A 15,297-nucleotide genomic window follows, 5' to 3' on the forward strand; every position below is an offset into this window, starting at 1 on the left:
TCATTTCTCACATTAGGGCTTTTTTCTTCCAGGCCTTTTCCTTCCTTTCCCTGGTTTTTAATATCATTTTCCTTCCCTTTCCCTACTCCCTTGCTTCAGCCATCCCCGAAGGGTGGCTGAGCTCTGCAAGAAGTACAGGGAGAGATGCGTGGGCTAGAGATTTTGTTTCACATGGGGAACGGATCACTACTCGCTTTGCAGAAGGTTTGTGCTGTATCGGGAGGGGGGGGGGGGGGGGGGGGGGGGGGGAATGAAAGGGAGGGGTGGTACATCACCTGGGGGCAGCACCCGGGGCTCAGCCCCATCCCAGAACCACCACTGGGTGCTCTGTACTGTCACCGCTGGCCCCCCGCCGTGCTGTGCCGCTGGGTGGGCACCCCCCGTGGGCACTCCCTTCCAGGTGTCTCCCGGGTCACCTCCGCCAGCCATAGACCTCAGGAAGGCCTTTGGGGTAGCACAGCCTTCCCCTGCCCCCGCCTGCTCCAGCAGCCCCACAGCGCCTTCTCCTGCCTCATTTATAGGCCTTTTATTGAACCCCTCTGGCAGTGGGTTCCCCACTCCTCCTCCGATGCGACCTTCCCGCGGTCACGGACAACAGCGGGCCTCTCTCCGTTGACCTTCGAGACGGGGGCGGGGGTCTGTGCCCTGCCGGGACACCCCGGGAGCCCCTTTGCCCTCCGCGGGCGCTGAACCCCGCAGACGGCCGCCCTCCCTTCCCTCCCCAACCCCCTCCTCGCCCGCCGTCGTCTCCCTCCCTGCTCTCCTTTGAATTATTTTAGACGGGGTTGGCAAAAAGCGGCGTGACAGCGGTCCCCCCCTCCCCCCCCTCCCCCCCCGCCGCCACCCCCTCGGGAAGGCAATCTGCCGTCCCTGCAGCCTCTCCGGCGGCGGGGCCGCGCCGAGCCGGGGTTTGTCATTTGTTAGCGCTCAGAAGGAGCGGGCTGCGGTGCCAACCCGAAAGCAGGGCGCTGAATCACAACTTTCCTCTCGCCATCCATCCATCCTTCCATCCATCCACACAGAGAAACGGTTTAGCATCCCAAAGTCTGCCTCTTCTTTTCTCCTTTTTCTCCTTCTTTTTCTTCTTCCTTTTTCATTTTCTTTTTTCTTCTTCTTCTTCCTTTTTCTTTTTCTTTTTTTTTCTTCTTCTTTTTTCTTTTTCTTCTTCTTTTTTCTTCTTCTTTTTCTTTTTCTTTTTCTTTTTCTTTTTCTTTTTCTTTTTCTTTTTCTTTTTCTTTTTCTTTTTCTTTTTCTTTTTCTTTTTCTTTTTCTTTTTCTTTTTCTTTTTCCTTCTTTCTTTTTCTTAAAAAAGAAAAAAAGGGAAAAAAAAAAAAAAAGAAAAAGAGGAAAAGAAAGAAAGAAAAGTAGAAAGAAACAAAAAGATATATTCCTGGAAGTAAGAAAGACGTCTGCACAGGGTGGGGAAAGAGCACCCAGAGCGAGGGCCACTTGTTTGACACAAAAAGGAGATGGCAATCCCCACGCAGGCTCCAGGACAGAAACTGATGACCTCTTGATGCAAATCATACCTTCCTATATAAGGCGAATCTGAGAATCATTCTCAGCATACGGGTGAATCCGGGACCAAATATTTACTTTCGGCACAAATAAAGCTGCGGTGAGCCGAGCGCCGAAGCCAAAAGAAACAAAAGTGCACCAAAGCCATTAGCTCGAGGCTCTGCGTGGGGACCGTGCTCTAAACCCTCGGCTCTGTCGGGTGAATTTGACTTTATTGCTTACTCCGAACCGGGCGAGGGCTTCTGAGGGAGAGCTGAGATTTAGAAAAGAGTTTGGAAGTTGCGAAGTTGCCCTGACCGAGCGATCGTTGAGCTGTGCGACCAGTCCCTGACACTCACCTGTCAGAGAACCCATCTCCCCCATGGTGGGGATCAGTCCTTCAGACGTAGGTCTGAGGCGGACTTCTGCCTCGAACGTGTTCGGGTGTTCGCAGTCACTTTCTGCCCTGCATCTGAGATAAAATGATGCAGAAGTGTTTAGCAAGGGAAGAGGCGGCAGTGAGGCTCTGGTAGCAGCAGAGTAAGCTGTTTACCCCCATCAGAACTTGATCTGAACAATAAACCTTCGCATTTTCACTTAATCTGTCAGCTCTGAGATATGTTTATTACAGCGAATTCTAGTCGCGCCGGGAGGACCGGGATACGCTTTAGGTAAAGTTTAGGGTAAAGAGAACAAACGCCACAGACCGCTCCGGCCCCTCACAAAAGCCGCAGATGACAGCGATGTATTTTACCATCCGAAGGCTTTTCTTATTCACACGTTTCTCGGGGTGAAGCCCGGGCACATCCAGCGGTGTCGTTAATAAGGGATACAAAATTGGCTGATCTACCAAACGGGGCCGGAGTTATATGTTTTATTGTTAACCCCTTGCACTGAATCTTCTGAAGCTGAAAGGGAAAAGGAAAGGGCTTTTGTCCGAGCTGATCCCTGGCTATTCTGGGGCTCAGGTTGGTGTGAAAGGGACGAGGAGGTCACTTGAAATCTCCTTTTATCTACTCCTATTTTCTCTCTGGATCAGCAACTTTGAATAGACACCATCTAATCGCTCGTAATAGAAAAAGAAAAAAAAAAAAAAAAAAAAAAAAAAGAAGAAGAAGAAGAAGAAGAAGAAGAAGAAAGATGGGAGGGGGGGTGGTGGAAGCTCTGGGAGTAACGGAAAGGCTTTCGCAGCGGGGCCGCCCGCCTGGAGGTGCGGGAGCCGCACCGAACCGGCCCCGCGCTGCCTCGCCATCCCCGCTCATCTCTCCCCGCAGGGCCGGGGATCGGAGCGGGATGCCCGGCTCCTCCTGCTTCTCACCCGCAGATTTTTTTTTTTTTTTTAAACTCCAATAATAGTGCTTATGAACGGTGCCAGGGAGCCTGCTGCCGGAGGAGTTGGACTGTTTATTTTGGGGGCCGTCCCGGCTGCGCGGAGCTGCGCTGAACGCCCCGAGCGCGGCGATGAGCGGTGCGGCGGTCGATGGCAGTGGGCAGCGTTCCCCGTGCCAGGGCCGGCGACTGTGTTCTGGAAGCACAGGGGGAAGGGAAAATAAAACTAAACAGGGAGCAGACGGCTCCGGGGCCGCGAGCAGATAGAGGAAGCTTTGTTGCGGAGGCTCGGGGCGCTATCTCTTCTCTGGTTGCTGCTCAGAAATTGACGTTTCTCACTCAGCCAGGGATGCTTTCCCTGTAAATTCCTTCAAGTGACTACTTTGTTGCTAAGGCTACACGTCCCCATCCCAGCACACAAATCTTCCCCACTCCAGGACCAGCTAGAGCTGCGGGCACAAGTATTGACTTCAGAAACGCACTTCAAACTCCTGGGAGTGCTTCCGCTAAATACCTGCTGCACTCTGCGAAGCAAACCGAAGGCTGAGGGGTCCTCCCCCCCGCCTGCCCCCTGCGATACTTTTGCTGGGACTTCTGCTGAATAGACGTCGAGGAGAAACCCCGTCCAGTAAAGATTAAATTAAGTAGAAGAAATCCGGCCGGTGTATATTTTGAAGCTCCGGTGGGGCGTCAAACCGATGTTTAACACATTTTTTCCACTCACTGTGCACTCACTGAGCCCGAACTGCCTCTTAGTTCCCCCCCTCTCCACCATCCCCCGCTCTACCTTCCCTCCCTCCCCCCAAACCCACAAATTCCTTCAAACGGGGACACGGGGCACAGACACTTTCGGGGGGTGGCAGAAAAGATCTCCCTGACCCCAGACCTCGTCCCTCCTCGAGGACACCGGAGGGGCTGCCGCCCCGACGCCACGGGGAGAGGCAGAGGGGCACAGCTCGTAGGGTTTAAGGGGCTCCCTCAGAGGGAGGGCATAAAGAGACAGAGAGGTCATACTCAATGAGAAGGGAGAAAAGCGATCATTTCTCAGCATCAGCGCTTTCCTCCCATCCTCCCCGCCGCCCCGCTCGCCGGTGAGGATGCGGTGTCCGAGGGAATGCGGATTTGTCCCCGCGGTGCAGAGCCGCGTGCGTGCGCCGTTCCGCGCAGCACCGCCGAGCTCGGGCCAGGAGAACCGCCGCAGTGGAAAAGTTGAGCGTGACTTACTTGGTGAACGTTTGCAAATGCAAATAGAAATGAATAAATAAACCTCAAACCAGGTAGTTGGGGTGTAATAGTTTAGCAGGACTAATTGCAGACAATGGAGCTGAAATGACTTTTCCAATTAGCTGCTGGTTGGAGTTTAGTTGGAGGAACTGTCAACTCCTGCGATGGGTAATTGCTTTATTGCTCACAAAACTATCATCTATTTAGAACATATGTGCTAATTACTCTGGATGGGCGTCGGAAAAAGAGACCATAAATCTATTAGCACTTTAAAAAGTCTCGGGTGCTCGCGAGGGACCGAACTCCTTCTTCTATGTGCTAAGGACGAGATTCGGTCCTTACACTTCCGGAAAATAAAGATAAAATTAAAAACAAACAGCGTAACCCACGTATTTGCAGAGGTGTATTTGCGATCTCGGAAGGGAGGAACAGTGGTCATCTAAAAGTGCGGAAAGCCTCTTCCTATAGAACGAACCACTGCAATAAATCACTGCCATAAAAACGACTTTCCTCTTTAGCCTCGCACTGTTTTTTTTTTTATTATTATTATCTTTCTTTTCTTTTCTTTTCTTTTCTTTTCTTTTCTTTTCTTTTCTTTTCTTTTCTTTTCTTTTCTTTTCTTTTCTTTTCTTTTCTTTTCTTTTCTTTTCTTTTCTTTTCTTTTCTTTTCTTTTCTTTTCTTTTCTTTTCTTTCTTTTCCTTTTTCCAAAAAGATTAGTTTAGAAATCTTTTAATTGGATTACTGTGGAAAATTAATCTGCTTTAGGCTCGCTAAGTTTGTGTACCAAATATTTGGAACTAGTTCAGTGTCACAAAAAGCATCCGGGACGCCCTTTTCTTCTAGGTAGCTGAGAAAAGGGACAGGTAGGGAAGGTGGCATTTCACCGTACGCACTCGTGCGCACTCCGAGCTCTCTGCGCTCAATCACCTCTCTGTATGTCGCATTATAGCTCACAGGATTGCCACTGTGAGGAGATAAACAGAATTGTTCGCTGCACTAGGCTACGCATCAGAGCTCCGGCGCTGGGTGTAAAGACTGGAGAGCGGGGGTAAAGGATGAAAGTTTTTCCTGCCCAAGTACGAGCCTGGGCCGGAGCTGCTTCCGTCTCTGCACCGCCTATGAGCGCGGGACTCTGCCCGCCGAGGCACCCGCTAGGACCTCCGCTGGAGTTTTTGGCCGCCCGCAGCCGCTCCCAGGGATGGGTGGCTGTGGCGGTAAGGCGCAGTCACCTGGCGGGGAGCGGTGAGGGCTCCTTGCGCACTGCCCTCTCTCCCCCCTCCCCTCGCTTCTCACAAGCAGAAAGATGTCATCTCGCTGCTATAAGAGCAATAAAGCCGGGTTAATTTATTTATTTTTACTTGTTTATTTTTCCCTGAGGTAAAGGAACTCGCAACTTGTTCTCGATGATTTATACGCAGGGCGAGGAACCGGCGGCGGGAAGGGCGGTGGAGGCGGACCTCGGGTGTGGGGAGCGGCGGGGGCAGCACCGGCGGGGTCGGGGCAGGGGCAGTGACAACGACAAGGGGCAGGGGCAGGGGTGTGAGCTCGAGCTGTGCAGGTGAGCAGGCAGCGCGACCCGGGCTGGGCAAAGAGGAAGATGATGGTGAGGGGGAAGATGAATTTTGGCCTTTGGAGTAGCAGAGGAGCAATGCATCTTCTCAAACCCAAATTGCAGCTGCTCTTCGAGGCGGCCCTGGTTAGAATTTGCCATTTCCGAGTCAGCATTAAATTTTTAATGCCGGCCGTTACCGAGCTGCGAGAGACGAGGTACATGCATCCCGTATAACGTGTGGCACACACTTAGACCGCGAAGACACGGCGACAAAACACCCAGAGGTGTGTCCGTGTGCAGACGGGGTGCACTCCTGAGCACGGGCGGCGAGGCGAGGTCCGTGCCTGGGTCCCACGGGCGCCGGCCCTGCGCATTGCGTGGAGCTCCCGCAGCGGCAGCGATGCGGCCGTGACTCAGCGCGGACCCCGCTCACCTCTCACCACCCGCTCGGTTTTCTCACGGCTGCGCACAGGTAGAAGTTTCGCAGCCCCGCGCTGCAGCTAAACAGATTAATACGCGCTGACAGACTCTTTATCCCTCTTCGCACAGTGTTAAACGCATCTTAAAGTCCCTGCTGAGACAAGCCGGGAACTCTCCCTGTCTGTCTCCCTGTCTATCTGCGTATGCTTCGGATGTGCCCTGTGGAAATTGTTTACAGTTTGGAAGACTCCAACCTTGATTTTCCAGCTTTGAGCTCCCTCTGGAAGCGGAAAGAGCAATTACTCCACATTACTGTACATATTTTATTGCCGTGATAGATCGCAGGTGTTTCAGCTGCCGCTATTGTCTGCCTCCCTCCCGCAGCCGGAATGAAACAGCTGCATCGAGGGCGGTTACACGGTACACGCCGCGGCATCCCGAACCGAACCGAGCCGCGTAGAACCGACCCGAACAGAACAGGGCCAGGCAGGGCTGGGCCGGAGGGGCCGCGCCGCCGCGCATCGGCGGGCCAAGGGTAGGCGGGATCCCGCACGGGGCATCCTCCTATGCGGGACCGGAGCATCCCGGCCCCCCGCTGCCGTCGGGACAGGGTTACCGCGGGAGCGTCCCGTCATGTCCCGTCCCACCCACCCGGCTCGCGCAATTGGGAGACGCTAACATCACGGCTGTAGAGCCGCGGGGACAACGCCATGGCCGCAGACTGGGCGTGACTGCACAGGCACTGGCACAGGGAGAGGCACGCGTCGTGCTTGGCACGTGGACCTGCATGGGGTGAGGCCACCCCAGCCTGCTGCGTGTACCCGCCGCACACGCGACTTTGTGTGTTTGCAGAGCGGAGACATCTCCTGTCGCCCACGCGCGATATAGATAGCTCAGTTGTGGAAACGTGATCATCTTTCCTAGCGTGATTTGAGGAGCACCGAACGCCTCACGCGTGGTGTAACCTACCGCGGGCGGTGAGGACCGCACGAGCAGAGCAGCGAGGATGGGAGGGTGAGGGCAGCTGCTGGGCTGTGGGATGCGGCATGGAACAGAGGTGGAGGAAAGGCATAACAGCTCACTCTCCCCCTTCTCCCCCCCTCCCCACCAGAGAAATAGATGAAACTCCGAGCAGTGCGTGCAGTTGGGATGAGCTCGAGACGGTGGCTTTGGGTTTAGACTGCGCAGTACTGTGGAAGCCGAAGGGGAATCAGCTGCAGCGAGTTACAAAGGTACAGGATGGAGTCTGCGCGATGCCGGAGCATCCCCAAATAGCATTAAACTGTGTCATGGATCAGTGTCATGATGACGTATGACACACCACAAGGGATCATTATGAGTGACTGGCATAATAGACATGGATAGTGGACCAAAGTCTCCTTGACAATTCCTAGTAGTATGTCTTGGGGGGATAGTTTTACATTCCTGATCCGTTTACTTGGAGCCAATTCAGGGAGAGACACATGAAGCACACGACCGAATCTTTATAAGTAGGATGTAGATGGGCTTACACGGCAGAAAAGATTGCGGGGAATGCTGAAGAGGTCAGCACTGTAGGTGCAAAGCGCTTGGCAAAACACCTGCTCCATCCAATTAGGCAGGATGCCCTGCTTTCTTCATCCAGCCCGGGGGGGATGCAGCTATTACCACGCGCTCCCTGCAACCCGTTGCTCCCGGCGTGCGGACAGCCCGGTGGTACCCACCCGCATCCGCTCCCACACGTGTGCCCCGCTGTGCAGCGCCCCGAGCCATGGGGAAAAGTCGTACTGCTGCAGCTCCTTGGAAGCAAACAGGCACTTTACAAAGCCATTAAAATGAGTGAAGCTCACCCTTCCATCGCTTCTTACTATGGGCTGGGAGAGCCTGAGACTGTGGGGCTGCGAATGCTCTTTTGTTTGGAGGCATTCCCAGCTTCAGGTGGAAGTTTGGGTTTCTTGCTCACAGGGCTGTGCCTCTCCCTGCAGGTGTCTCCAGACTGAAAATGGGACCCTTGTCCCACTGCAAGTGGTGCGCGGCTCAAAACACACCCTGGGGAAGTTCTCCCTTCACACAGCCCTTCCAGTGACATTTATGGCCTCTAGAACAATCAGAGGTGACACTGATCTTGCCAGGAGTGGATGAATGCTGTTTGTCCCAAAAAGCAGAATCAAGAGAGAAAAACCATCTTTCATCCTCACAATGCAGAAGCCTCCCCTAAAAAGCAAGCAAACAAACAAACAAACAAAATCCCAACATCGAAAGCTGTGACTCTCCAACCTCTGCTGATCTGGACGTTGCATAAAGTTCATGAAATGTGTGAGCAGGTAACTCTGGGAACAGCGACGTTGTTAACAGAAAACAACTAATTAGCAATGATTTCATTTGATTGGGAGGATGAAAAAGCCTTTTTAAATCAATTCAGGTTTAGTGGCCTAAGTGCGGCCAATTTACGAATATGGAGGCTGTACTGAGTCTGCCTTCCTTCAAGATGTCATCTGAGGGGTAATAGTATAGGTGAAGTCATTTAGTTACACTGTGGAAACTTTTATAGTCCCTTTCTTGGGAATTTAATTCAGTGCTTCTTCATTTTATTAGTAACAGACTGACTCCATCAGTGGCGTTCTTCGTATTTAGAGGTATGACCGCTTGAAGCAATTATGCTCCCCAATTAGCATATTTCTCCTGACCCCGCAGCACAACCAGGTCCTCGCATTATCCATCTCCTCGGAGCAGGGAAAAGCCGGGATAGCACATTCCTGCCGAGCATCCGGGGTGGCAAAATCAACACGCAAGGGGGGCTACCAAAATTACCCCTGTGCCTCCTTGGCGGGGAGGTGAGGAGGGTAGGCTAAAGTAACGCTCTCCTAACGGCACCCCGGAACTCGCGTTCCAGAAGAACGGCAGTCCTTTCTCGCCCCAGCCACCCCCCGCTCCGTCCTGGGGCTGCTCCATGCGTTCTGCGCTGATTTCCAGAGCGCTGCGAAACCGCGGACCAACCTCCAGCCGTTCCTCGGCGCTGCCCCATCCCCCTCCCATTTTGGGTCTGGGGGAGACTCCGCAAGCGGGGACCCCTGGCATTCAGGGGGTTAGGTGCGTAGCCCCGCTGCCCACCCCAGGTCCCCGCCCGGAATAGCCGCCCCGCCCCGTCCCGCGTCGCTGCAATGGGGCAGTCGGGTTCAGCCCCCGGATCACGGTGGTCGCTGCCCGCAGGGCTCGGCCCTGCTCAGCCACGGCGCTCCCAGCAGCCTCCTCGTTCTCTGCCGCCAAATTCGGGCACCTGTCCGTCACGGGCAAAAAGACTCTATCTCCCCCCACCCCCTCTATTTTGCTTTTTTTTTCCCCCCTCCAGTCCTACTGAAAGCCCACGGAAGGGACCCTGGGAGGCAGCGCGCAGCAGATAGAGCCATCCGCCCAGAGCTCCGCAGCACTATGGAAGAAAAATCTCTATAAAACGAAATAGGCAATCAACTGAAATCTATCCTCTTTAAATAAACTGATTCCTTAGTATTTTCCCAGTGTTGCTGTAAGTTGTTGTCTGTGATGTCCCCCAGGGCTCTTTCCTCTGCTCTCTGATTTGGTGTATAAAAGCAGCTCTGAATGATGGATTACTGTGTCATTGCAGCCTGCGAAGGATTAATTTGTTTCATTGATTTCTCTTTAGGCAGATTGCCAGAATTCTCTGCTTCCCACCTTTCCCCGGGACTTCCAGCAGTAATAGACAGTAATAGCCTAAGACAAATCAGCCCATTCTTGTAAAAATAGAAACGCAAAATCCTGAAGTCCCAGGAAAGCTATAAAGTAGGGCTTTTTTTTTTTTTTTTTTTTTTTTTTTTTTTTTTTTTTTTTTTTTTTTTTTTTCCCCTCCACCCCCCGTTGTTGTTCTGCAAACCCATCGACTCTGAACGTGGGTCCACTTTCCCTCACCCTTTGGCCCTTCGCGGGGGGCTGCTCAGTTTCGGGAGCAGTTTCTACCAGCAGCAGAGGCATGTGAGCGACGGGCATTTGACAGTCGCGGGGAAAGGTTTTGTTCGCGCTCAACGACGGGGGTGGGAGTCGCAGGAAGGCTGAATAAACCCCACAGTTCATTCTTTCTTGAAATCCCGAGGCCTCCTATAGCTCGTCTATGATCGATCGATCCGCCGTCTGGGGTGCCGGGAAAGAGCGCGGTCCCGCAGCCACCCGTCTGCTGCGGGTGGGAGGCACCGGGCTCACCCGATCGATCCGTCTGCGCGCATTTAGGATCATCTGTTGGCAACATCGAGCTTGGGAGCGGCAAGGGATGCAGACGGGCTCTCTCCTCGTCCGGGTTTGGGAGGGGAGAGGCAGAAAAGCTCCACTCCGTAGCCCGCCGCCGGCGCTCAGATCTCCCCGCCGCCCACAGACGCGGGTCAGCTGCGCTCATCTATTCGTTTCCACCGCGCAGAACCAAAAAAAAAAAAAAAAAAAAGGTATTGATTTGGTGTTCTCAAGTTAAACTTTGGATGTAATTAGACCTGCAGTAAAAAGTAATGCTGTCATCTGCTAATGTCTTTCCAGCCCAGGCTCACGCAAGGCTGTGCCGAAGCAGCACTTTTAGGTAGCACAGAGAGCACAGAAGCATTTATTTCGCTTCTGCATCTGCCTTGTGACGGGACTAGCCCAATGGCTACTCTCAAGTGGATGGTCAATTACCGTACTGGATAGCAGAGAGCCACCTCATTTCAAACCTAGGAAACTCTGAAGTTGCAGCCTTATCCTGTCCCTTTCTTTTTCTTTTTCTTTTTCTTTTTCTTTTTCTTTTTCTTTTTCTTTTTCTTTTTCTTTTTCTTTTTCTTTTTCTTTTTCTTTTTCTTTTTCTTTTTCTTTTCTTTTTCTTTTTCTTTTTCTTTTTCTTTTTCTTTTTCTTTTTCTTTTTCTTTTTTTTTTCTTTTTTTTTCTTTTTCTTTTTTTTCTTTTTCTTTTTTTTTCTTTTTCTTTTTTTTCTTTTTCTTGTTACTTTCCTTTTTCTTTTTCTTGTTACATTTTCTTTTTCCTTTCTTTTCCTTTTTTTTTTTTTTTTTTTTTTTCCCCTTTTTTCCTTTTCTTTTTCTTTTTTCACCCTCCCCCCTTCCCTCCCTCCCTGTCCCCTACTCTCCAGGAGGATGTTAGCCTGCTACTTCCTATTTTAATTTACTGTAATTTCGGGTTGAATCCAAATACCAGCATTTGGGTCACAGCATGATTTCCTTGATACAGTGCCAGATAATATTCCTTGCCTTGCCTGAGCAATGTTCTTTTATTTACTTCCATGAGGTGCCTCTGTGGTGTGTAAAGTCGAACTTTTCCACCGCTTTTTAAAAGGATTGCAATTTTCATAAAGAGAATTATGTGTTCTTTTCTGGGAATTCCTATGCTGCTGTATTATCTGGGTAAAGCCTACAGTGTGAATGAACCTGCAGTAGAACAAGGAAGAGGATGGTGTTCTGGGGAAGGCTGCAAAGTTGCCTTCAGAGTTGCCTTTGGTATGTGAGAGTCAGCCCTTTCAGCCATAACATGGGCTAGCTTTGCTTGGCCCATTCCTGACAGACAGTTTCCCACTGGTCTGAAAGGAAAAGTACAGATGCAACTGTTTGTGTTTTTCCTGCTCTAATAGCTCAGCATCTGGAAAGCACAGCTCCAAGCACAGGACTTGCCTTGCTTGGAAGCAATTGTGTTCCTGCTGCCCCTTTCTCCTTGTCTATTCTCTGAGCTCATGCAGGGGAATTCTTCTGTCTCTCCAGTAGACAACAAGGAGCGTTTTACTTTTTGCAAGAAATAGTGACAATATTCTTGGCTTGGAAAGTCTTGGTTAGGAGCAGAGGCAGATATCCACCCCCATCCCTTGCATTTGCAATAACAGGCAGAATCCATCACAGACCAAACTTAAAAAGCTTAAGTGAAGCTCACATCCTTTCATCCCTGCAGGACTGGAGAGAAACAGAGTCTGTTAGATTAGCAAACATTAACCTCTTGCATAGTTCTGGATGTAGGATTAATGTCTACTGAAGGGACAGCTGTGTGACCCTCACACATACACTAACTATACATTAGGATTTTCACTCTATCGATTGGGAGAAGTTTGTGTGAAGAAGTGCTCCCCACCAGGGAGCAAAACAGACTAGAGCTGGAAAAAGCCATTTGTACTCATTGAGGACACTCTTTAAAAAATTTGTTTCCCATTTATGGAATCTGAAGTGCAGATGAGCTGAACTCTGCAGGCTACACCCCAAGGTTCTGCAGGATATGGACCACACACAACTCCCAGCTGTGACCCCGGGATCAGCTCATCTTTGGGCAAAACATAGACCCATGCCAGCGCTGGATTTGCACACAGCAGAGTGTTGCTGAGGCTTCCTACAGGAGGCTTTGGCTCCCCACAGGATTCTCACCGGCTGCACAGCATTAGCATGTCCATTCCCACTTAGATAATTTGGAAGAGACTTGTTTGTCTCCAGTATTTTCCATCCTTACCCCCTAATCTGTGAGAAAGACGACATGTGGTTGAATAGTATGTTTTTCAAGCTTTCTTCCCAGTAAAATAGCAAAACTTTATGCTGTTAAAGCACAGGTTGATTGTTTCCTAGGTTTTGCTGGATTAGGTACAAACACTGGACTTAGCTCTGGTCACACCCTATTTTCATGTTAGTCTAACTGTTCTCATAGCACAGGAATGCCACAGATGTACCAGTAGGTTCAGTGCATTTTTTGAAAGAAGACTTATTTTAGTTAGATAAATGAAAATAAATGCTTATTGTTGAAACCTGTTTATTAAACGCTAATGGTTTCTTGGAGTTAGATCCACACAAATATTTGGATGTCAAATATTTCCAAACTTTCCAGCCCTTGATGCTAGAAGAAACAACAGCACAGCACATGGTTGGAGCCTGTATCTCACAAGGACCATCACACCGTCTCACACTGACCATCAGTGTGTCCCTGGAGCTGGTCCTCATGGGGCCTCCAGCCACAGTGAGGTGTCTGCTGAAAGCAGATGGGTGAAAACAGAATGTGTGCTGAAACCCAGGCATGCTGTTGTTAGGGCATGGGCAGAGAAGACTGCAGCTTGCAACAACCAAGCCAAGAGCTCATTGAATGGCTGAAAAGCAGCCTTTATCTCGTGCTTGCATGGGGAGGCTGATGTTGGGATCTCCAGTCATGCATCCATGTCCAGATGGATGTCCTGACCATGGAGGTCAGAGACTGAGGAAAATGTGAGACTTCAGCAGCTAGATTGGCCATGGCCATGACTTGCGAATGTGCTGTGAGGCTGGTGGTCCAGAGGCTGCTTGGTGTGGTGGGGAGGCCCCACCTTTTGCATGGCAAAGGATTGTGTCTAAAGCATGTGTCTTGCAGCAGTTTCCTGACCCAGAGCTTCATAACAGAGCTGTCTGGTTCTAGCAGTATGCCATCCAACACAGAAAATGCAGTAGGAGCCGTGATATCAGCCATGGCACACAGACAGTTCTGTGGGAACTTGTCAGACTGCGAACTGGTCAAAAACAATCAGACAGGACTGTTTCCAATGAAAATGCCAAATTGGCAGGAGAATGTTTCAGGGGAACATACTAATTTCATCAGCTCTTTATGTAGGAGAGCACTGGAAGGCTGTGCTACAGCACTTCTGAAGCATTTTCCATCACTTCAAGTTCTTGTTAATAAAAGAAGCAAGACACAAGCAAAAGACGTTGTTTTAAAAGTGAATCTTTCAGGCAGATGAAAACAATTCTAGCTGCACATACTGCTGCTTTCTGACACAGTGAAAATCTTGGGCTTTGCTCTTTGCCACTGCAGTGTTGGGAACTGGCATTCCAGAGAATGCAAATATTAGCTGTAGTGGGTCCTAATCAACAGGTACAGGGAGAAACAGACCCAGAAGAGGAGAAAAAGCAATCTGACAGGCACAGTGGGGAAGTGCCTGGCTGAGCCTGGACCCATCTCTTCATATACTTTGTATAATACAATTACTAGGTGCAGGGCCCAACTTCTGGATAGCATTAAGAAGATCCTGACTGAAAAGGTAAACACTCTTCAGAGCTCTGGCCCAGTTTATTTTTGATGTATTCGGCAGCAGGGAGCAGCTTGTATCGTTTTGAGATCTGTGTATTCATCGCTGTACGTGTAGGCAGGCAGTGAGCTGCAGATCAGTGAGATCCTGGGGGGACCTCAGCCCTGGTGCTGCCACGCTGCCTCTGAGGGGCTAAGTTTGAATAGACAGCTGAAGAATTGGAAAACAGCTGGGGATGTGGACACAGCCCCCCCCAATACAGGCCCTTTTACTTCTCCAGAAATGTGTTCTCTCTGTAGCAAATTTGATATTTTCATCAACGCAGATGAAGATAAGCAACAGCTGGTATGCTGTGGGTGTCTTGGAAGTCTGCTGAGGTTTAAATACAACTCTCCCAGGAATTTGTTTTTAATTCACCTAGAAATCTGAGGTTGCTTAATGTATGAAATGGCATTCAAGTGGTTAATGCTTACACACTCCTGAGCAGTACTTAGAAAGGAAGTATGGTCTCTTGCCCACCCATTAACCTGTGTCATTATGAGGATTTTATACCAGCAGCAGTAAAATTCACCTCCCTTTTGTATGTGTTCTTATACTGGAGATCAAAGTCCTGTAGTTTGCAAAAACATGGAAAGTATATCACAATTAAGTCTATTTGTTTAGTTAGAGCTCAGCATTTAATGAATAGCAAATTTCTACTTGTCCAAAAAGGATATGCATGAACCTGTCAAATGAGTGAATGTGCAAGGACTTTTTGTTTTAGGTTTTACAGTCATTACTGTACTGATACTTCATTTTTCCCAAGTGAGTAGAAAGTTAAAAGTGCATGGCTCACTATATGAGTTCATAACTACGATCATAGGGAATGCATTAAAAATTGTGGGATTCTACAGAAAACCAGTGCTTTACATAGCTATGAAGATCAGCTGTGCCAGCCATTTCTTTCAATTTACACTATATTAAACCACGTTAAAGGAAGCATGGGTCTGTCCCTAAGAAGTTTTCTAGCTTTGCTGTATACCAGGATACCAGGAAGGTTGTCTTTTGTAAACCATGTGTTAGGGATCTTGGCAGTGGGAGGAAGGTAGAAATCTCACCCTAAAAACTACCTCAGTTTTCAGCATGACAGCCATAATGCTGTTGTTTTAGCTGGAGGCCAGAGCACAGTCCCTGATATCTTTTCCCACAGAACTAAGCATGATCACAGAATCACAGAATCACAGAATGGCCAGGGTTGGAAGGGACCTCAAGGATCACAGATCTCCAACCCCCCTGCACATGCAGGGCCACCAA

The sequence above is a fragment of the Lagopus muta genome, chromosome Z (assembly GCF_023343835.1).
Source record: "Lagopus muta isolate bLagMut1 chromosome Z, bLagMut1 primary, whole genome shotgun sequence".
NCBI lineage: Eukaryota > Metazoa > Chordata > Aves > Galliformes > Phasianidae > Lagopus > Lagopus muta.